General features: G+C 42.0%; 1 long non-coding RNA gene across 2 annotated transcripts in view; it reads left to right on the forward strand.

Moving 5' to 3' along the window:
- Positions 1-22,349, forward strand: part of LOC130366983 (uncharacterized) — a 114,810-nt gene that overhangs the window by 76,192 nt on the left and 16,269 nt on the right. The window contains exons 3-4 of one of the 2 annotated variants that reach the window (XR_008892026.1): positions 13,251-13,319; positions 14,694-14,908. This is a non-coding gene — a long non-coding RNA (uncharacterized LOC130366983). Of the gene's footprint in view, positions 1-13,250; positions 13,320-14,693; positions 14,909-22,349 lie in introns of those variants that run through there. The other variant, XR_008892027.1, reaches the window with a different exon arrangement.

Genomic DNA, 22,349 nt, shown 5'->3' on the forward strand with positions numbered 1-22,349 from the left:
ATAGTGAAGAGTAATATACTCCCCTCATATACGCAATAAGTATGTCAGAAAGGGTAGTGACATTTCCATTTAAAAATCTTAATTTCAGTTTCAAAATCTTAAATTTTAAAATCTTAAATTTCAATGGTTTCCTCATGCTTCTGCCCACTCCAGGCTGTTCCATTCAGACACTATATGGTCTCCTGATGCTTCAGCCAACTCCAGGCTGTGTCATTCAGCCACTATATGGTCTCCATATATTGACTGTGTATTGTTGGAAAAATGTGGGTATCCTTGAGGTACTCTCCGAGCATTATTGCCATGTTGATACCAGTTATAAAAGGAATATTGCCAAGGACTAGCAGAAACAGGGAACTGTGGATACTGACCACCGGCTGTTGGAATTGAGTGACTATCCCAGGTGGTAGATATACTATTTTGAAGTTCCTCAGTTCCAGTAGGCTTTAAGCCGTTCATTCTTTGTTGTGGTTCTTCAGTTGTATCATATTTTCCTGCTCCTCCGATGAGTTCATGTCACTGGAACACACAATACTCACATTGTCATCCTCGTAAGTACATTACACATACTTACATCTAAGTAGTGTACTATTTACTACCTGTTAATATGTCAATGGTCTATATACTGTGAAAGAAGAGGGGTACAAAGCGCTCCTATGTGTAGGACCCAATTATATGATCAGAATAGCACAATAGTATCGGTTATGCTAACCTGGTTCGGTTGTGCAAGAGTAAGGCACAACACTTATGTAAGTGTTTCAATAAAGCTCCGGCTGCAGCAGGCTTCCCATGCCAGATCAGCATGTAACAATGGTACGAAGGAATTTCACAGGATATTGGAAGATCTCCCCGTGCTTGCCGGTAGTATAGATCAGATAAAATTTCGCAGCTAGACATAGAAAGGTAGGTAATCTTTTATTCCATGCAATGCGTTTCTGGGCTGGGTCAGCCCTTTCTATCATGCCTGAAAAAAGGGTTGACCCAGCCCAGAAACGCGTTGCATGGAATAAAAGATTACCTACCTTTGTATGTCTAGCTGCGGAATTTTATCTGATCTATACTACCGGCAAGTGCAGGGAGATCTTCCAATATCCTGTGAAATTCCTTTGTACCATATACTGTGAATGGACAGCCAATAGTACACACCTGCTTCTGTTCTAGACAAATACTGTTTTAAGCATAGTGAAGAGTAATATACTCCCCTCATATACGCAATAAGTATGTCAGAAAGGGTAGTGACATTTCCATTTAAAAATCTTAATTTCAGTTTCAAAATCTTAAATTTTAAAATCTTAAATTTCAATGGTTTCCTCATGCTTCTGCCCACTCCAGGCTGTTCCATTCAGACACTATATGGTCTCCTGATGCTTCAGCCAACTCCAGGCTGTGTCATTCAGCCAATATATGGTTTACTGATGCTGCTGGGCCTGGGTCTGGGCCTAAAAATGTTTTATGGTAGCACTAGCTACCCTAAGTCTTCATTTTAAATTTCAAAACTCGTCTTTCAATCTTAGGGATTGTGAAGCCCTAGTGTCTCCTCATGCTGCTGCTAACTCCAGGCTGTGCCATTCAGACACTATATGGTCTCCTGATGCTTCATCCAATGCCAGGCTGTGTCATTCAGCCAATATAGGGTTTACTGATGCTGCTGGGTCTGGGCCTAAAATTTTTTACTGGTAGCACTAGCTACCCTAAATCTACAACTTCAATTTCAAAATTCATCTTTGAATCTTAGGTATTGTGAAGTCCTAGTGTCTCCTCATGCTGCTGCCAACTCCAGGCTGTGCCATTCAGACACTATATGGTCTCCTCATGCTTCAGCCACATACAAGCTGTGTCATTCAGCCACTATATGGTCTCCTCATGTTGCCAACATCTCCACGCTGTGTCATTCAGCCACTATATGGTTTCCTAATGCTGCCAACACCTTCATGCTGTGTCATTCCGCCACTATATGGTCTCCACATGCTTCAGCCATATCCAAACTCTATCATTCAACCACTATATGGTCTCCTCATGCTGCCAACACCTCCATGCTGTGTAATTTAGCCACTGTATGGTCTCCTCAAGGTGCCAATACCTCCATGCTGTGTCATTCAGCCACTATATGGTCTCCTCATACTGATGCCACCTCCAAGCTCTGTCATTGTGCCGCTCTGTTGCAGTGATTCTAAAAGCGATGCCTGTAATCTGCATGTCATTCTGAATAGCAGTATTATTTCACTACCCCAGCACACTCCATATGTGTGTTAGAACAAAGCAAAGTGTTCTACACCTCTATTGAGGCTCTCTGTAGTCCAGAAATAGACGTTTTTAATATAGATTCACCACAAATAAATTTGGATCGAACCAAATGTTTTTAGAAAAGTTTGGCAAATCGGCCAAATTGAATTTTTCAAAAGTTAGCTCATCTCTCTCTCTCTCTCTCTCTCTCTCTCTCTCTCTCTCTCTCTCTCTCTCTCTCTCTCTCTCTCTCTCTCTATATATATATATATATGCAAATTAGTTCACCACACCACCTACACAGGTAGTGTGTTCTGCAAAACAGCTCAGGTTCCAATTAAGAAGTCTCAGAACTGATTTACCCAGGGGCCTGCGGAGTGCTAAATAGCCTATACTTGAATCTCCGTTACACCTGAAGAGGTGTCCTCTCCCTGAGGAAAGTACTGACCCTGTATATATATAGATATATTTAAATACAAAACAAAAAGTACCTTCTGCACCTTGTTTTAAGCAATAACAATGAGATATTATGGCACAAAAATTAACCCTTATACAGTATTTAGGTGGACAAATAGAAAAGATATATGGTTGTGAACAGGGCATTGTAAAATAAAAATAAAAAGCTTTGTAATTTTGGTGCCACTGACCCACAGAATAAACTAATGTATTATTACTAAATAATGTATTATTATTTTTCTTTATTTCACCCCACATAGAATTGGTAAAATGAGAGTTATCAATACAAAATGCCATTGATCCACTAAAAACAAGCCCCAACACGACTCCTCAAGGCTTTAAAGGGGTACTCTGTAGAGCGAACATTATTAATATTTTGTCCAGCCAAACTGTATTGTAATGTACACTAATTATCTGTAGGGCCATTTTCCCTGTTGGAATATGCTGTGGCAGGCAGGAAGTGAAGAAAAACCTGCCATCCTCTGTCCACTTAGTCTACTCTCTTCCCTCTTTCCCCCCAACTGAGAGAGAGATCATGTGACACTTTATATTGACTTTCAGGGTCCTCGTCTGTGTAAGCCACACCCCTTTTTGTCAATATCCAGACAAGCCACGTTCCCTTCTGTATAATATCACATCAAACCATGCCTATTACATGCCTCTTGTGACATAATGGAAAATCATGCCTCCTTTCTAATGATCTCGGCAGTGAAGACTGCTGGTAAATGTAGTTTTAATAGGGTGCACAGGAGGAAGGAGCAGAGAGAGAATAGAACAGTGGGTAGAGGAGGACATGGCATCGGGGAGCAGTGAATGGTGCCAGAAACAAGCCATGTGGAGAACTTTTTTTAAGGTCCTTTAAGTAGGTGTGTGCTGCATTTCCCTGCATAGTATGTGGCTGAGTGTTAAAGATTTTTCATTCAAAGGATCATAGTGGTTCTTTCAAATTAACCCTGATTGATCAGGAAGTAATGGCAACACTGTCTATGAAAGAGAAAACATCTTTAAAGGGGTACTCAGACCCTAAGACATATTATTCTCTATCCAAAGGATAGGGGAAAAGATGCCTGATCACAATTTTTCATGCAGTACCCTGCTATCATCAGCCTCCTGAGCAAACATCGCTCCGAGTCTGATGAATCACAATCTCGGGGTCGGAGTATCATGATGTCACGGCTCCGCCCATGTGACATCACGCTCCGCCCCCTAAATCCAAGCCTATGGTAGGGGGCGTGGCGGCTTTCACGCCCCTAGGGGATAAGTTGCCTTAAGGCCGGAGGGGATAAGATGTCTTAGGGCCGGAGTGCCCCTTTAAACAATTAGAATATTCTGATTTATAAATTGCATTTCCCACTGGGAACTACCTCAGTGTTTTATGACCATCTAGAAAACATCATTTTTCGATGAGGGTTACTTTATTACGAAAATGCATTTTAATAGATATCCTAAAATAAAAAAAGGCAACCTGCTTCAAACTTTTAAAACAAATAAAAGATTGTTTTGTTACATTAAAAACCTTTTCAGTCCCATACGGTTTCAGTAATGGTGTTTGCTGTTATTAGAAAAACAAGCTTCTTTATATATTCTTTATAGCAAAATGTAAACCTTTTCTTTTTGTGTGAGTACTTTGCATGTAATTAGAGAAAATATGTAACAAAATGAACAAATATCTGTGAACTACATTAAAATTATATTTTATTCTGGTGATAAAAGGTAAAGTAATTGTGCTATTATTTTGTGCTATAAGAATAATACAAAGCTGCATCTTGTCTTTTGTTTATTTTCTTTTATTTATCTCTTTCTTTTAAATTCTAACTTAATCCCTTAAGCACATGCGTCGTAAATGTACGGCGCTGCATAGTGTCACTTCGCAAAAGCAATGTACATTTATGGCACGGCTGTGACGCGAGCGCAGGAGCTGTGCTCGCTTCATTTCCGGTGGGTCCCGGCAGCTGTCAGCAGCCGCGGACCCACCGGTAATGGCAGACATCAGCGATCGTGCTGATGTCTGCCATTAACCCCTCAGATGCCGTGATCAATACAGATCACGGCATCTGCGGCAATGCAAAACTTTGAATGGCTGATCTAATCACCCGCGGTACTGCCACGGGGATCAGATCAGCCAAGATGGTGGACTGAGGTCCCCTCACCTGCCCCAGTCCATCTCCCAGGGTCTTCTGCACTAATCTGCCTTCCAGCAGACCATAGCAGGAGATAGCCGATAATACTGATCAGTGCTATGCCCTATGCATAGCACTGAACAGTATTAGCAATCCAATGATTGCTATAAATAGTCCCCTATGGGGACTATAAAATTGTTAAATAAATGTAAAAAAGTGAAAAAATTATTTTAAAAACCCCCTCCCCAATAAAGTTTTAAATCACCCCTTTTCCCCATATTAATACACAAAAGCGTAAAAAAAAGATAAATAATAAACATATTTGATATTGTCGTGTGCGTAAATATCCAAACTATAAAAATATAATTTTAATGATCCCCTATGGCAAACGGCATCAAACTGCAAAAAAGTTTTATAAAAAGCGATCAAAAAGTCACATATGTGCAAACTAAATGTTTGTGATACTAAAACAAACTACAGATCAAATTAGCCCTCACACATTCCTAAATACAGAAAAATAAAAAAGTTAGAGGTGGTCAAAATTAGGTAATTTTAAATGTACTGATTTTGCAAAAAAAAGTTTGAGATTTTTAAAAAGCAGTACAGTAATAGAAACGTATGTAACCATGGGTATCATTTTAATCATATTGACCCAGAGAATTTAAAAAATAAGTAATTTTTACCCTAAGTGTACAGTGTGAAAAAGAAACCCCTCCAAATTTAAAAATTATGATTTTTGTTTAAATTTCCTTACACAATTATTATTATTTTTTTTTTGGGGGGGGGGGGGGGGGTTATCATACATCTTAGGGTAAAATGAGTAATGTCAACTGGTCACACAAAAAACGTGTCATGCGCGGCAGGTCCCGGCTGCTATCAGCAGCCAGGGACCCACCGGTAACGGTGGACATCTGCATTCTCGCGGATGTCCACCATTAACCCCTCAGATGCCATGATCAATACAGATCACGGCATCTGTGGCAGTGCGGTACTTTGAATGGATGATAGGATCGCCTGCAGCGCTGCCGCGGGGATCCGATCCTCCAGTGTGGCAGCCAGAGGTCTCCTCACCTGGCTCCGGCTGTCTCCCGGGGTCTTCTGCTCTGGTCTGAGATCGAGCAGACCAGAGCAGAAGATCACCGATAATACTGATCAGTGCGATGTCCTATACATAGCACTGAACAGTATTAGCAATCAAATGATTGCTATGAATAGTCCCCTATGGGGATTTAAAAAGTGTAAAAAAAAAGTTAAAAAAAATTTCAAATAAAAAAGTTAAAAAATTGGAAACCGCGTGCGTAAAAGTCTGAACTATTAAAATATATTGTTAATTATCCCGTACGGTGAATGGCGTAAATGTAAAAAAAAATGTAAAAGTCAAAAATTGCTGCTTTTTTGTCACATTTTATTACAAAAGAAATTAATAAAAAAATGTATAAAACGTAAAACCTAAGCAAAATTGGTACTGATGAAAACTGCAGATCATGGCGCAAAAAATTAGCCCTCATATCGCCCCATATACAGAAAAATGAGAAAGTTATAGGTGGTCAAAATAGGGCAATTTCAAACATACTAATTTTGTTAAAATGGTTTGAGGTACAATTATAGAAAAGCATATAAAATGGGTATCATTTTAATCGTATTGACCCACAGAATAAAGAAAACATATCAGCGTGAAAACAAAACCTTCACAAATTTGCTAAATTGCGGTTTTCTTTTCAATTTTCCCACATAACTAATATTTGTTTGGTTGCGCCGTACATTTTATGATAACATAAGTGATGTCATTACAAAATACAATATGTGGTGCAAAAAACAAGCCCTCATATGGGTCTGTGGATGGAAATATAAGAGAGCTCTGATTTTTAGAAGGCAAAATAAAATTGGTCTGGTCCTTAAGGCCAAAATGGGCCTGGTCCTTAAGGGGGTAAAGACCCAGGGCAAACCTATATGCCCATGATGAGAGGTGGGGACTGGACCGGGATGCCTGCTGAAATCATTCAGCAGGCACCCCGTGCAAACCCCTCGGGGTATCCTGAGAACCCCAGTGTCGGCTATTGCCACTAATCGCGGGTCCGTTTAGACCGGCGATTTTCAGTGATTGTGGGTCAATTGTGTCTCAGGTGACCCAGTGACTCAGAAAAAAAGGGTGAATGAGTCTGTCCAGCAGGAGTGAGGTGGCATGGGTGCCCCCTCACGATCACGTGATTGATCAGTCAGAATGACCGACCAATCACTACCCTGCTGGGTGGTGATCGAGGCCGGCGGGGGTCTCCTACCTTTGCCTGGCCTGGAGGGGGTCCCCTCAGGAGCAGCGGTGGTGGACAGGAGCAGCAGGAGCGGTGGAAGTCCTGGCAGTGCAGACGGCAGGATACAGCAGGAGGTGATGCCTGTTCCCCTCCTGCTGTTGCTTAGCAACAACCCTAAGCATGCACAGCCAAAGGACATGCTGGGAGTTGTAGTTTTGCAACAGCTGGAGCTCCAACTACAACTCCCAGCATACCCTTTGGTAGCCTGCGCATGCTGGTGGTTGTGGTTGTGCAACAGCTGGAGGCACATTTTTTCTATGAAAAAGTGTGCCTCAAGCTGTTGCATAACTACAACCTCCAGCATGCATGGACAGTTGTTGCAAGACTACAACTTTCAGTATGCCCTTCTGCTGTCAATGCATGCTGAGAGTTGCAGTTTTGCAACAGCTGAAGGAACACTGGTTGTGAAACAGAGTTTGTGTCCTAATTCAGGGTTTAGCAACCAGTGTGCCTCAAGCTGTTACAAAAATTCAACTCCCAGCATGCACTCAGAGACTGTACGTGCTGGGAGTTCTAGTTTTGCAACAGCTGTAGGCACATTGGTTGAGAAGTACTGAGTTAAGTAACAAGCTCTCATTGTTTCACAACCAATGTGCCTCCAGCTGTTGCATAACTACAAGTCCCAGCATATATGGTCTGTCAGTGAATGCTTGGAGTTGTAGTTTTGCAACAGCTGAAGATTTAGAAGATTTACTCCCCCCCCCCCCATGTGAATGTACAGGGTACATTCACGCGGGTGGGGTTTTACAGCGAGTTTTCTGCTGCAAGTTTGAGATGCAGCAAATTTTCCGCCACAGCTCAAACTCCCAGCTCAAACTCACTATAAACCCCCACCCGTGTGAATGTACCCTAAAACACTACACTGCACCTACACAAAATGAAAAGCAAAACACTACATACACACACCCTTACACAGTCCCCCCCCCCCCAATAAAAATGTAAAAAAAAAGTCTTGTGCAGCACTGTTTCCAAAACGGAACCTCCAACTGTTGTAAAAGCAACAACTCCCATTATTGCAGGACAGCCACTGACTCTCAAGGCATGCTGGGAGTCTTGCAACAGCTGGAGACACCCTGTTTGGGAAACACTGCTGTAGGGTATTTTGGTGGCAAATGCAAATCCCAAATTTAGGCCTCAAATGCGCATGGCGCTCTCTCGCTGTGGAGCGCTGTCATATTTCAAGGCAACAGTTTAGTGCCACATATGGGGTATTTCCACACTCGGGAGAAATTGTATTACAAATTTTTGGGGGCTTTTTCTCCTTCTACCACTTATGACAAGGTAAAGTTGGGGTCTACACCAGGATGTTTTTTCACACTAACATGCTGGTGTTGCCCCATACTTTTAATTTTCACAAGCGGTAAAAGGGAAAAAAGACCCCCAAAATTTGTAACACAATTTCTCCTGAGTACAGAAATACCCCATATGTGGACGCAAATTGCTCTGTGGGTGCACAACATGGTTCAGAAGTGAGAGCATACCATGTACATTTGAGGTCAAAATTGGTGATTTGCACAGGGGTGGCTGATTTTACAGCGGTTCTGACATAAACACAAAACAATAAATTCCCATTTTGGAAACTACACCCCTCATGGAGCATAACAAGGGGTGTAGTGAATATTAACACCCCACAGGTGTTTGATTAATTATCGTTAAAGTTGGATATGAAAATGAAAAAAAAAAATTCACTAAAATGCTGGTGTTACCCTACATTTTTCATTTTCAAAAGGCAAATTGGAAAAAAGCCCCCCAAATGGAAATACCCTATGTGTGGATGTAAAGTGTTCTGCGGGCGATCTACAATGCTCAGAAGAGAAGGAGTGCCATTGGGCTTTTGGAGAGAGAATGTGTCCGAAATTGAAGGCCATGTCTGTTCAACCGAGCGTTTTTTTCCTTTTTTGCACTTTCGTTTCTTCCTCCTTACATTTTAAAAATCATAACCCTTTCAATTTTGCAACTAAAAATCCATATAATGGCATTTTATTTATAACACCAATTATACTTTGTAATTACATCAGTCATTTTACCTAAAAATTTATGGCAAAACAGAAAAAAAAAATCATTGTGCGACAAAATTGAAGAAAAAACACCATTTTGTAACTTTTGGGGGCTTCCGTTTCTACGCAGTACATTTTTCAGTAAAAATGACACCTTATCTTTATTCTGTAGGTCTATACAATTAAAATGATACCCTACTTTTAGCTTTGGTTTTGTTGTACTTCTGGAAAAAGTCATAACTACATGCACGAAAATGAATACGTTTATAATTGTCATCTTCTGACCCCTATAACTTTTTTATTTTTATGTGTAAATGATCTGAAGTTTTTAGCAGTACCATTTTTGTATTGATCGTATTTTTTGATCGCTTTTTATACATTTTTTCACGATATATTAAGTGACCAAAAATACGCTATTTTGAACTTTGGAATTTTTTTGCGCGTACGCCATTGACCATGCGGTTTAATTAACGATATATTTTTATAGCAAAAACAAACAAACAAAAATGTAGCCAGCACCTTAACCCAATACACGGGTGCACGCTGCTGTGGCAAGTACAAAACATGTAAAAAAAAGAAAATGGCAGCAGCACACTTGGTCAACAAAATGGAGGCTCTTAGCGCACTTTTTGATCAAAACATGTCCAACCATCCACCACGCGGAGGTGGCCTCATATCAGATGGGACCCCAACACTCACTCACCTCTGGCTGGGTGACATACTGGATCCATTAACGATCCAAACCACCTCCTGTGAAATAGGGGAGGGGATGCACGGCTATAGAGGGAGCCATTCTCCCCGAATTGCACAGAAAAAACAAAAAAACTAACAAAAATGTAGCCTGCACCTAAACCCAATACACGGGTGCACGCTGCTGTGGCAAGTACAAAACCTGTAAATAAAGAAAATGGCAGCAGCACTTGGTCAACAAAATGGAGGCTCTTAGCGCACTTTTTGATCAAAACGTGTCCACCCATCCACCACGCGGAGGTGGCCTCATGTCGGATGGGACCCTAACACTCACCTCAGGCTGGGTGAAATGCTGGATCCACTAACGATCCAAACCACCTTCTGTGAAATAGGGAAGGGGATGCACGGCTACAGAGGGAGCCACTCCCCCCAATTTGCACAGCAAAAAAAAAAAAAAAAAAAAAAAAACTAAAATGTAGCCAGCACCTATACCCAATACATGGATGCACGCTGCTGTGGCAAGTACAAAATATGTAAAAAAAGAAAATGGCAGCAGCACACTTGGTCAACAAAATGGAGGCTCTTAGTGCACTTTTTGCTCAAAACGTGTGTCCCCATCCACCACGGGGAGGTGGCCTCATATAGGATGGGACCCTAACACAAAAACTGAGGCTAACACTCATAACATTCTCCCATCATGCACAGCTCCCGGGACGTGACATCATCATTGAGCAGTTAGACAGAAAACTTCAGAAGCTAATAACTATTGGAAGGATTAAGATTTTTTAATAGAAGTCATTTACAAATCTGTTTAACTTTCCGGAGCCAGTTGATATATAAAAAAGGTTTTGCCTGGAATCCCCTTTTAATGTTTCTTTTTTTTTTTTTTTTACTTTTTGGTAAACTTACTTTTTTTTACGCTTTTAGTCCCCTTAAGGGACTTTTAGGAGGAATCATTAGATTCATCATACAGAGCAATGGGGTTTCATAGAACCACATTGATCTGTGTGCTCTGTGCTCTAATGGTAAAGCCTGGTCATGCCAGGCTTTATCATTCTCAGCGCAGGAGCCGACATGGAAGGAGAGGTAATATCAAATGCCCTTCTAAGCCTAGACCCAGATGGGACTAATTCCAGGGACCCCCCTTAAAATTGTACTTTTATTTTTGTATTGTTAAAAGGTTTATATACCCTAAGTGCTCATATATACAGTGATATGTAATTAAAATTACATAGAGGATCAGAGCCTTTGTTTAGTGATTTACATGTATCCACTTTTTGGTCGGGGTTTATTGCAATATTAATTTGCTGTTCGTTCATTTATATTGTCGACGATACATGGTTCAATTTGGTCTGCCCCTTATATAAGTTCAAATAGCACCAATTGGTAGCAATAGACTCTCCCTAATATGAAAGTTCACAGACACTTGTCCAGCTCACCAAAACCCCTCCAATGTGCACGGATCGGTGTCCAGCCAACACCCAATAGTGGAACAAAGAAGCGGTAGATCCAGCACTATTCTTTGCAGCTTTATTGTAACACAGCACTCGGATAAAATCAGCCAACACATCAATGATGTGTTTGCTGATTTTATCCGAGTGCTGTGTTACAATAAAGCTGCAAAGAATAGTGCTGGATCTACTGCTTCTTTGTCTCCCTAATATGGTCTGCCCTTGTGCGATTAATATTCCACACGCGTGTACCCCCCCCCCCCCCCGATGTTCTGCTGAAGAAAACCAGCTTTGTCACGGGTAACACTTGCGTGAAAGACGCTATTCCTGCTTTTTATTACCTAGGTGTGGTTAATCTGATCTTCCAATCATTAATCACTTCCTGCAATTGCGATGTCCTCCGTGATTCCACCTCCGGGTCCCATAGGTTCGTACAACATATCTCCCTTGTCAATTTCTGCTCCGGTGATGACGTCATCCCGGCACTCCTTTTCATTGGTCTGCATCATTTTTTACTTCCTATGGGTCACGTGTCGACATCATTCTTGCGTGTCCCATGATGCCGCTTCCTGTTAGTACGTCACCATCTTGTGGTGTCCGATCACGTGTCTTTTAACAGGTCACGTGATTGTTTCTGTATGTAAACACAGCTCCCGTAGTGAGTATAACTATCATGTAATCATTCCACAGCTCCGGCCACGTGATTCCCCCTCTCATGTATGATTCCATTCTTACAATGTTCCTATTATCTTTTTGTATGTGATTCTAAATAATTTATTTATTTATTATTTAAATCTAATGTTACATTAGACTCCTAGATGTTTGTTTATTAATTAATATCCTAATAGCTATATAGATTATCAGTTCCAATATGGTTTAAGAAACAGTTTATGTAAGTTCCCAAGGGGATATGTTAGAGGGGGTTGATTTTGTAGGAGAGACGATTGACAGTATCTTCGTTTATTACTCTTCACTGTTGGAGATAAGTCTAGATATTTTCGTTGTAAATTTTATTTTTACAATACATTTGCATTTTTTTTTTCCAAAGTAAGTTTTTATTGATTTTATGTCAAGAAAAAGCAATAACAACTTTAACAATATCATGCGAGGCCGTTAGGCGATGACAATCAATGAGTCAAATATAACAGTGCCAATGTAAAAAAAAACAGAACATTGAGAATGTGAGATAAATGTTTCCATGGACACGATGTTCCTCAGGGGAGTCACTACTACTCCCAGGGGTTCTATGGTGTCTTGACTAGTGGGCCCCAGGGGTCGTACTAAGTCTATCCAGTTGGAGGAAATTTGTAAGTATGTGAGCAACCTAGTCTATTGCATGGACCTGTATGGATTGGGTAAGGTCCAGCGGGAGACCGCACGGGTCCACGAGTGGTCTGTATACCCCAGGGAGCATACTCAGGTAGATCATGGGGGAGCGTGACCAAGAAAACATTTACCTTGGGCCTCGGTAAGGGGGGATACCTAACCACAATAGGGTGATGATAAAGACATGTGGGAAGGGATAAGGCAGGAAATGAGAAAGAAATAAGAAAAAGAACAAAGCCAGGGAGGAAGAGAAAAAGAGCAAGATAGAGGGAGAGAAGGGACGAGGGGGGTGGGAGGGAAAGAGAGAGGTCCGGTGAGAGCAACATATACATTCAACAATCCGAAGTAAAAGTCAATTCGGGCACGAACTCCGGTCGTCACCCGGGCACCTGGTGGGGAGGATCGGTGTAGACACCGAGGTTCAGTAAGCAATGGCAGCAGGCGGTGTACATTTGCATTTTATGAAGGTGGATAGAAAGGACAAAGTCCTCATATATAGTTTTTCACTTTTGGATATAAATTCAAATAAATTTGTTGTCAATTTTAATTTGGAGGGGAGGGGGGAAGGAGAGGTCTAATAGTCCTGGATTGTAGGTATATCTTTCCACTATTAGGTCTAGATTTCGATCATTGTATTTATTTCTGATGTTTTTGTTTAATTTAACTTTTATTTCATTTTAGGTCTTCGCTCAGTGACATATCCCCATCCGGGATCCCTGGTTCACACTGGGGACCATTTCTACCATAGTGGTAAGTAGTGATATTGGTTAGTAATTCAGGAGGGTTATTTCTCATACCTTAGCAGATAGATCTGTGTATCATGTATATATGATTCTCTGATTTTTAGGTAAATTTAATTTTAATTCTATTTGTTACAAAAATGCTGTGAAATTGAATCCTTCATTTAGGCCATTTGGGATCTATAGTTCAACCTGTAGATCCATTTTTCCTCTTCTCTCAGTAACGGATTGACTATATCCCCTCTTCTGGGGCCTAATTTCATTTGCGTAGTACTACAAAATTTAAGGGATTCTACAATTTTACGCTTAAACTCCTACAGTTAATGAATTCCCTTATTTCATATATCCTCTTGTCTTGTGGATTGAGGAAAGTCGTCTTCTTTGGCATGTACTTACACATTATGCAGTGGCCACATGGGTAGGATCCTTTTTGCGGTTTTGATAGCCAATTCCCATCTGTAGTGTCACTTCTTTTTCCTTCTTTTTGGTGACTATGGGACCCCTTCTGTATGTAATGCTTGGTCCCTGTCCAATTACCTCTTTTAGATCGCCATCTGCTCATAGTTCTGTTAAATATCTCCTCAGGATTTTCATGACTTGTGTGGAGTACATCCCTACACAGCATATTATTTTGTTGGTATTAGATGTTGTCTCATTTTTATCTAGGCTCAGAAGGGAGTTTGCTATTATTTGAGACCCTGGAAAACCTTTGGGGAATTTGGTTATATAAATGGAAGGAGAGGTAAGCCCTCAGGCTACCTCAGCAGTGGATGCCCCCCCCCTCCCCCTGCAATCGCGCTGCGAAGGGGCGATCCACTTTACTGGACCACCAGGGATGGTTTAAATGTCCCTTTAGACGCCACTGTCAACTTTGACAGCGGCGATCTAAAGGGTTAATAGCCGACCGTGGCGATCGCCACATATCGGCTATTAACGCTGGCCCCCAGCTACAGAAGTCAGCTGGGGGGCAGCAGGTATGACGCAGGCTCATGTCATACATTGGTTACCGTCTAAGGACGAGCCGGCTCTTCCTTAGACGGAAACCGTTGTATGACTTGAGCCTGCGTCATACCTGCTTCCGGTTATAAAGCCCCCATGGTGCCAGAACCGTGCCCCCCCCCCCCACATGTGACCGTGGACCCCCCCCCCCCACATGTGCAAAAAAGGCTCTGGTCCTTAAGGTGTAAATGGGCTTGGTCCTAAAGTGGTTAAAGGGGTACTCTGGTGGAAAACAATGTATTTTAAATCAACTGGGGTCAGAAAGTTAAACAGATTTGTAAATTACTTCTTTTTAAAAATCTTAATCCTTCCATTAGTTATCAGCTGCTGTTTACTACAGAGAAAGTAATTTTCTTTTTGAATTAATTTTTTTGTCTGTCCACAGTGCTCTCTGCTGACACCTCTGTCCATGTAATGAACTGTCCAGAGTAGAAGCATTTTCAAATCTATACAACTTTCCGACACCAGTTGATTTAAAACAAATAGTTTTCCACCAGAGTACCCCTTAAAGACTTTGATAAGTCTTCTCTATTGTTCTTTTTTACTCCAGGTTGAAGAAGGCAGTTGCCGAGACTTGACTTACAACATTTTAACTTTAAAGTTTGCACCAAATCCTTGATTAAACTGCATAAAAATATAGGTGGTGTGGAGTTTTTTTTTAAAGTTACTTTCTGAAAGAAATCAACTATTCAGAAAAGTGTTATCATTGAGCTATTCATTGAAAGTTACAAAATGCCAGGCCTTGAGACAAATTTTACATCACATACCATGATTTATTTAGAAAAGTTTGAAAATATTTGAATTTACCTCAAAATAACAATTAATTTTGACAAATTTAGAATAATATCCCAGCTTTGGAACTCTATTACTATTTCATGAGTAAAAACTGTTGGTATTTGTATTAACCCCTTAAGGACACAGCCCATTTTCACCTTAAAGGGGTACTCCAGTGCTTAGACATCTTATCCCCTATCCAAAGGATAGGGGATAAGATGCCTGGTCACGGGAGACCCGCCACTGGGGCCCCCAGGATCTTGCACACGGCACCCCGTTTGTAATCAGTCCCCAGAGCGTGTTCGCTCCGGGTCTGATTACCGGGGACCACAGGGAGGGTGGCGTGTGACGTCACGCTCCGTCCTTCAATGCAAGCCTATGAAAGGGGGTGTGACAGATGTCACGCCCCCTCCCATAGGCTTGCATTGAGGGGTGGAGCGTGACGTCACACGGGGCAGAGGAGTGACATCACACGCTGCACGCCCTGTGGTCGCCGGTAATCAGACCCGGAGCGAACACGCTCCGGGGACTGATTACAAACGGGGTGCCTCGTGCAAGATCCCGGGGGTCCCCAGCGGCAGGACTCCCGTGATCAGGCATCTTATCCCCTATCCTTTGGATAGGGGATAAGATGTCTAAGCACCGGAGAACCCCTTTACAGACCAGAGCGTTTTTTGCACATCAGACCACTGTCACTTTAAGCATTAATAACTCTGGGATGCTTTTACGTATGTATTTGACTCCAAGATTCTTTTTTCGTGACATATTCTTCTTTAACATAGTGGTAAATTTTCATCAATGCTTGCATAATTTCTTGGTGAAAAATTAAAAAGTTTCATGAAAAATGGGAAAATTTAGCATTTTTCTAACTTCGAAACTTTCTGCTTGTAAGGAAAATAGACATGCCAAATAAATTATATCTTAATTCACATATACAATATGTCTACTGTATCTTTGCATCATAAATTTGACATGTTTTTACTTTCGGAAGACATCAGAGGGCTTCAAAGTTCAGCAGCAATTTTCCAACAAGGACCAGTTCAGTTTTGAAGTAGATTTGAGGGGACTTCATATTAGAAATACCCCATAAATGACCCCATTATAAAAACGGCACCCCTCAACGTATTCAAAATGACATTCAGTAAGTGTGTTAACCCTTTAGGTGTTTCACAGGAATAGCAGCAAAGTGAAGGAGTAGATTCAAAATCTTTATTTTTTATACTCACATGTTCTTGTAGACCCAGTTTTTGAATTTTTACAAGAGGTAAAAGGAGAGAAATCCCCCAAAATTTGGAACCCAATTTCTCTCGAGTAAGGAAATACCTCATATGTGGATGTAAAGTGTTCGGCGGAACGCAGTAGAGGGCTCAGAAGGGAAGGAGCGACAATGGGATTTTGGAAAGTGAGTTTTTCTGAAATGGTTTTTGGGGGGCTTGTTACATTTAGGAAGCCCCTATGGTGCCAGGAAAGCAAAAAAAAAAAAAAACCCACATGGCATACTATTTTGGAAACTACACCTGTCAAGGAACGTAACAAGGGGTACAATGAGCCCCACAGGTTTTTGACAAGTTTTCATAAAAGTTGGATCTGTTAAAAATATATATTTTTTCACTAAAATGCTGTTTTTCCCCTACATTTTTACAAGGGGTAATAGGAGAAAATGCCCCCCAAAATTTGTTAGGCAATTTCTCCTGAGTACGGAAATACCTCATATGTGGCCCTAAACTGTTGCCTTGAATTACAACAGGGCTCTGAAATGAGAATGCGCCATGTGCATTTGAGGCCTCAATTAGGGATTTGCATAGGGACGGACCCGGATGCAAGAATTAGATTTGCCTCCAATACCAAAATTACCGTACAGCAGTGTTTCCCAAACAGGGTGCCTCCAGCTGTTGCAAAACTTCCAGCATTCCTGGACAGTCAATGGCTGTCCGGCAATACTGAGAGTTGTTTTGCAACAGCTGGAGGCTCTGTTTCGGAAACAGTGTCATACTGGAATTTTTTTTTTTTTATTTGGGGGGGGGGGGGACTGTGTAGGAGTATGTGTATATGTAGTGTTTTACTTTTTATTTTGTGTAAGTGTAGTAGTTTTTTTAGGATACATTCACATGGGTGGGTTCACAGCGAGTTTCCCGCCGGGAGTTTGAGCTGCGCAGGAAAATTTGCTGCATCTCAAACTTGAAACTCTCTGTAAACCCAACCGTGGGAATGTACCCTGTACATTCACTTGGGGGGGGGGGGGAGGGGGGACCTCCAGCTGTTGCAAAAATACAACTCCCAGCATGTATGGTCTATCAGTGCATGCTGGGAGTTGTAGTTTGCCACAGCTGGAGGCACACCGGTTGCGAAACACTGAGTTACGTAACAAACTCTGTGTTTTGGAACCAGTGTGCCTTCAGCTGTTGCAAATACTACAACTCTCAACATGCAGTGACAACTGAAGGGCATGCTGGGAATTGTAGTTATGCAACAGCTGGAGGCATACTACTAACACTCCCAGCATGCCCTTTGACTTTCCGTGCATGCTGGGAGTTGTAGTTTTGCAACAGCTGGAGGCACACTGGTTGGAAAGCACAGAGTTTGTTACTTAAAGGAAATCTGTCATCAGAATCACCCGCACTAAACCTGTTACACAGGCTTGTAGTGCGGGTGATCCTGATTAAAACGCTCCTTACCTGGTTAAAAATGGTTCAGTGCTTCTTAAGATATCTATATTTTTAGTTTTCTGTTATTCCCTGGCTTGGGACTCAGTGGGAGGTGTTATCATCTGCGACTCGGCCACACATCATTCTAGCTGGGCGGAGCTGCCGCCCGGCTCATGAATATTCATGAACTTATCCTCCTGGTCTAATTCTTCTTTCTCAGTCTGGTGTGGAGGGTCGTGCATGCGCCGCGTTCCGTACACCCGGAAGCAGCGTTCTCCCCCCGGCTTCACTCAAGCTGCGGCCCTATACAAGTAAGAAGACGGGCTGCATAAGTGAAAAGCCGGGGGTGAGAGGAAGGGAGGGACGGAGGGTGTATTTATTCACTAACAGACCGAGAAAGAAGAATTAGACCAGGAGGATAAGTTCATGAATATTCATGAGCCGGGCGGCAGCTCTGCCCAGCTAGAATGACATGTGGCCTAGTCCCAGATGATAACACCTCCCACTGAGTCCCAAGCCAGGGAATAACAGAAGACTAAAAATATAGATATCTTAAGAAGCGCTGAACCATTTTTAACCAGGTAAGGAGCGTTTTAATGAGGATCACCCGCACTACAAGCCTGTGTAACAGGTTTAGTGCGGGTGATTCTGATGACAGATTTCCTTTAATCCAGTGTTTCCCAACCAGTGTGCCTCCAGCTATTGCAAAACTACAACTCCCGAAGGACATGTTGGGAGCTGTAGTTTTGCAACATCTTGAGGGCCACAGTTTGGAGACCCCTGTGCAGAGGTGTCCAAACTGTAGCCCTCCTGATGTTGCAAAACTACAACTCCCAGCATGCCCAGACTGTCCAGGCATTCTTGGAGCTGTAGTTCTGCAACATCTGAAATGCCAGATGTTACAGAACTACAACTCTCAACATGCATGGACTGTCTGGGCATGCTGGGAGTTGTAGTTTTGCAACATCTGGAGGGCTACAGTTTGGACACAGTGGTCTCCAAACTGTGGCCCTCCAGATGTTGCAAAACTACAACTCCCAGCATGCCAAGACAGCCTTTGGTTGTCTGGGCTTGCTGGGAGTTGTAGTTTAGCAACTCCTGGAAGGCAGCAGTGAAGGTCACTTACTGCTGCCTCCGCTGGTCCCACTGCTGCCTCCGCTGGTCCCGCCGCTGCCTCCTGCGATCGCCGGTCCCGTCGCTGCCTCCCGCGATCGTCGGTCCCAGTACCTGCCGCCATCTTCCCCCTGCTCTGCCCCAACATCCAGGGGCGGGCAGAGCGGGGATTTCAACTTTGACAACCCCACCCCGCCCCCAAACGCCGACCAATGACAGGGGATAGGAGCAAGGTGGCACCATTGCCACCACGCTCCTATCCCTCAGGATGATCGGGGCTGTCTCTGACAGCTCCAATCATCCCTATTTTCCAGGCGAACGGGTCACCAGAGACCCGATCAGCCCGGACTGCCGCAAACCCTGCAAGTCCTTGTCCTTGGTCAGTCACTTACTGACTGGCCAACGACAACAATCAGCAGCAGGGGACCATTCTGACTGGTCCCCAGCTGCATAGTGTCATCGGTCATGTGTTCAGAACAGCTGTGATGACGTTTCTATTACCATGCCAACAGACATGGTGATAGAAAATGTATTGGATGTGTATACACGTCCATTTACGTTAAGTCAGGGGAAAAATGGACGTGTATACACGTCCATTTGTGGGAAGGGGTTAACCCTTTAAGGACCAGGCCATTTTTCACGGTAGGACCAGAGCGTTTTTTGCACATCTGACCACTTTCACTTTAAGCATTGATAACTCTGGAATGCTTTTACCTTTCATTCTGATTCCAAGAGTGTTTTTACGTGACATATTCTACTTTATGTTAGTGGTAAAATTTTGTCGATACTTGCATAATTTCTTGGTGAAAAATTCCAAAATTTTATTTAAAAAATTGAAAATTTTGCATTCTTCTAACTTTGAAGCACTCTGCTTGTAAGGAAAATAGACATTCCAAATAAATTATATATTGAGTCACAAAAACAATATGTCTAATTTATGTTTTCATCATAAAGTTGACATGTTTTTACTTTTGGAAGACATCACAGGGCTTCAAAGTTCAGCAGCAATTTTCCAATTTTTCACAAAATTTTCAAAATCTGAATTTTTCATGGACCAGTTCAGGTTTGAAGTGGATTTGAAGGGCTTTCTTATTAGAAATACCCCACAAATGACCCCATTATAAAAACTGCACCCCTCAAAGTATTCAAAATGACATTCAATAAGTGTGTAAACCCTTTATGTGTTTCACAGGTATAGCAGCAAAGTGAAGGAGAAAATTAAAAATCTTAATTTTTTACACTCGCATGTTCTTGTAGACCCAGTTTTTGAATTTTTACAAGGGGTAAAAGGAGAAAAATCCTCTCAAAATCTGTAACCCAATTTCTCTCGAGTAAGGAAATACCTCATATGTGTATGTCAAGTGTTGGGCAGGTGCAGTAGAGGGCTCAGAAGGGAAGGAGCGACAGTGGGATTTTGGAGAGTGAGTTTTTCTGAAATGGTTTTTGGGGGGCATGTCACATTTAGGAAGCCCCTATGGTGCCAGAACAGCAGAAAAAAAAACCACATGGCATACCATTTTGGAAACTACACCCCTCAAGGCACGTAACAAGGGGTCCAGTGAGCCTTAATACCTCACAGGTGTTTGATGACTTTTCGTTAAAGTCGGATGTGTAAATAAAGTTTTTCCCCCAAATTTACCATTTTTATAAAGGGTAATAGGAGAAAATGCCCACCAAAATTTGTAACCCCATCTCTTCTGAGTATGGAAATACCCCATGTTAGGACGTAAAATGCTCTGCAGGCGAACTACAATGCTCAGAAGAGGAGTCACATTTGGCTTTTGGAAAGCAAATATTGCTGAAATGGTTTTTGGGGGGGCATGTCGCATTTAGGAAGCCCCTATGGTGCCAGAACAGCAAAAATACCCATATGGCATACTATTTTGGAAACTACACCCCTCAATTAAGGTAACAAGGGGTACAGTGAACCTTAACACCTTACAGGTATTTCATGACTTTTTGTTAAAGTTGGATGTGTAAATGAAAAAAAAAAAATTTCCCAAATTTTACAATTTTACAAGGGGTAATAGGAGAAAATTACCCCCACAATTTGTAACCCCATTTCTTCTGAGTATGGAAATACCCCATGTGTGGACATCAAGTGCTCTGCAGTCGAACTACAATGCTCAGAAGAGGAGGAGCACCATTGAGCTTTTGAAGAGTGAATTTGTTTAGAATGGAAGTCAGGGGCCATGTGCATTTACAAAGCCCCTTGTGGTGCCAGAACAGTGGACCTCCCCACATGTGACCCCATTTTGGAAACTACACCCCTCACAGAATTTAATAAGGGGTGCATTGAGCATTTATACCTCACTGGCATTTGACAGATCTTTGGAACAGTGGGCTGAGCAAATGAAAAATTACATTTTTCATTTTCACAGATCACTGTTCCAAAAATCTGTCAGACACCTGTGGGGGGTAAATGCTCACTGTACCCCTTATTACATTACGTGAGGTGTGTAGTTTCCAAATTGGGGTCACATGTTGGGGGGGTGTCCATTGTTCTGGCACTATGGGGGCTTTGTAAACACACGTGGCCTTCAATTCCGGACAAATATTCACTTCAAAATCCCAATGGCGCTCCTTCTCTTCTGAGCATTGTAGTTCACCCACAGAGCACGTTACATCCACATATTGGGTATGTTCTTATGGGGTTACAAGTTTTGGGGGGCTTTTTTCCTATTTTCCCTTGTGAAAATGAAAAATGTAGGGTAACACCAGCATTTTAGTGAAAAAAATATTTTTTTTTCATTTTCCCATCCAACTTTAACAAAAATGTGTCAAACACCTGTGGGGTGTTAAAGCTCACTATATACCTTGTTACATTCCACGAGGGGTGTAGTTTCCAAAATGGGGTCACATGTGGGTATTTATTTTTTTGCGTTTATTTCAGAACCACTATTAAATTAGCCACCCCTGTGCAAATCACCAATTTAGGCCTCAAATGTACATAGTGCGCTCTCACTCCTGAGCCTTGTTATGCGTCCACAGAGCATTTTACGCCCACATATGGGGTATTTCTGTACTCAGGAGAAATTGCGTTACAAACTTTGGGGGTCTTTTTTTCCTTTTACCTCTTGTGAAAATAAAAAGTAAAGGGCAACACCAGCATGTTAGTGTAAAAAAAATATTTTTTTTTACACTAACAGGCTGGTGTAGACCCCAACTTTTCCTTTTCATAAGGGGTAAAAGGAGAAAAAGCCCCCTGAAATTTGTAGTGCAATTTCTCCCGAGTACGGAAATACCCCATATGTGGCACTAAACTGTTTCCTTGAAATACGACAGGGCTCTGAATTGAAAGAGCACAATGCGCATTTGAGGACTAAATTAGGGATTGCATAGGGGTGGACACAGGGGTATTCTATGCCTGTGATTCCAAAACAGGGTGCCTCCAGCTGTTGCTAAACTCCCAGCATGCCTTGACAGTCAGTGGCTGTCCAGAAATGCTGGGAGTTGTTGTTTTGCAACAGCTGGAGGCATGTTTTGGAAACACTGCCGTACAAGACGTT

This window comes from Hyla sarda, chromosome 4 (genome assembly GCF_029499605.1).
Source record: "Hyla sarda isolate aHylSar1 chromosome 4, aHylSar1.hap1, whole genome shotgun sequence".
NCBI lineage: Eukaryota > Metazoa > Chordata > Amphibia > Anura > Hylidae > Hyla > Hyla sarda.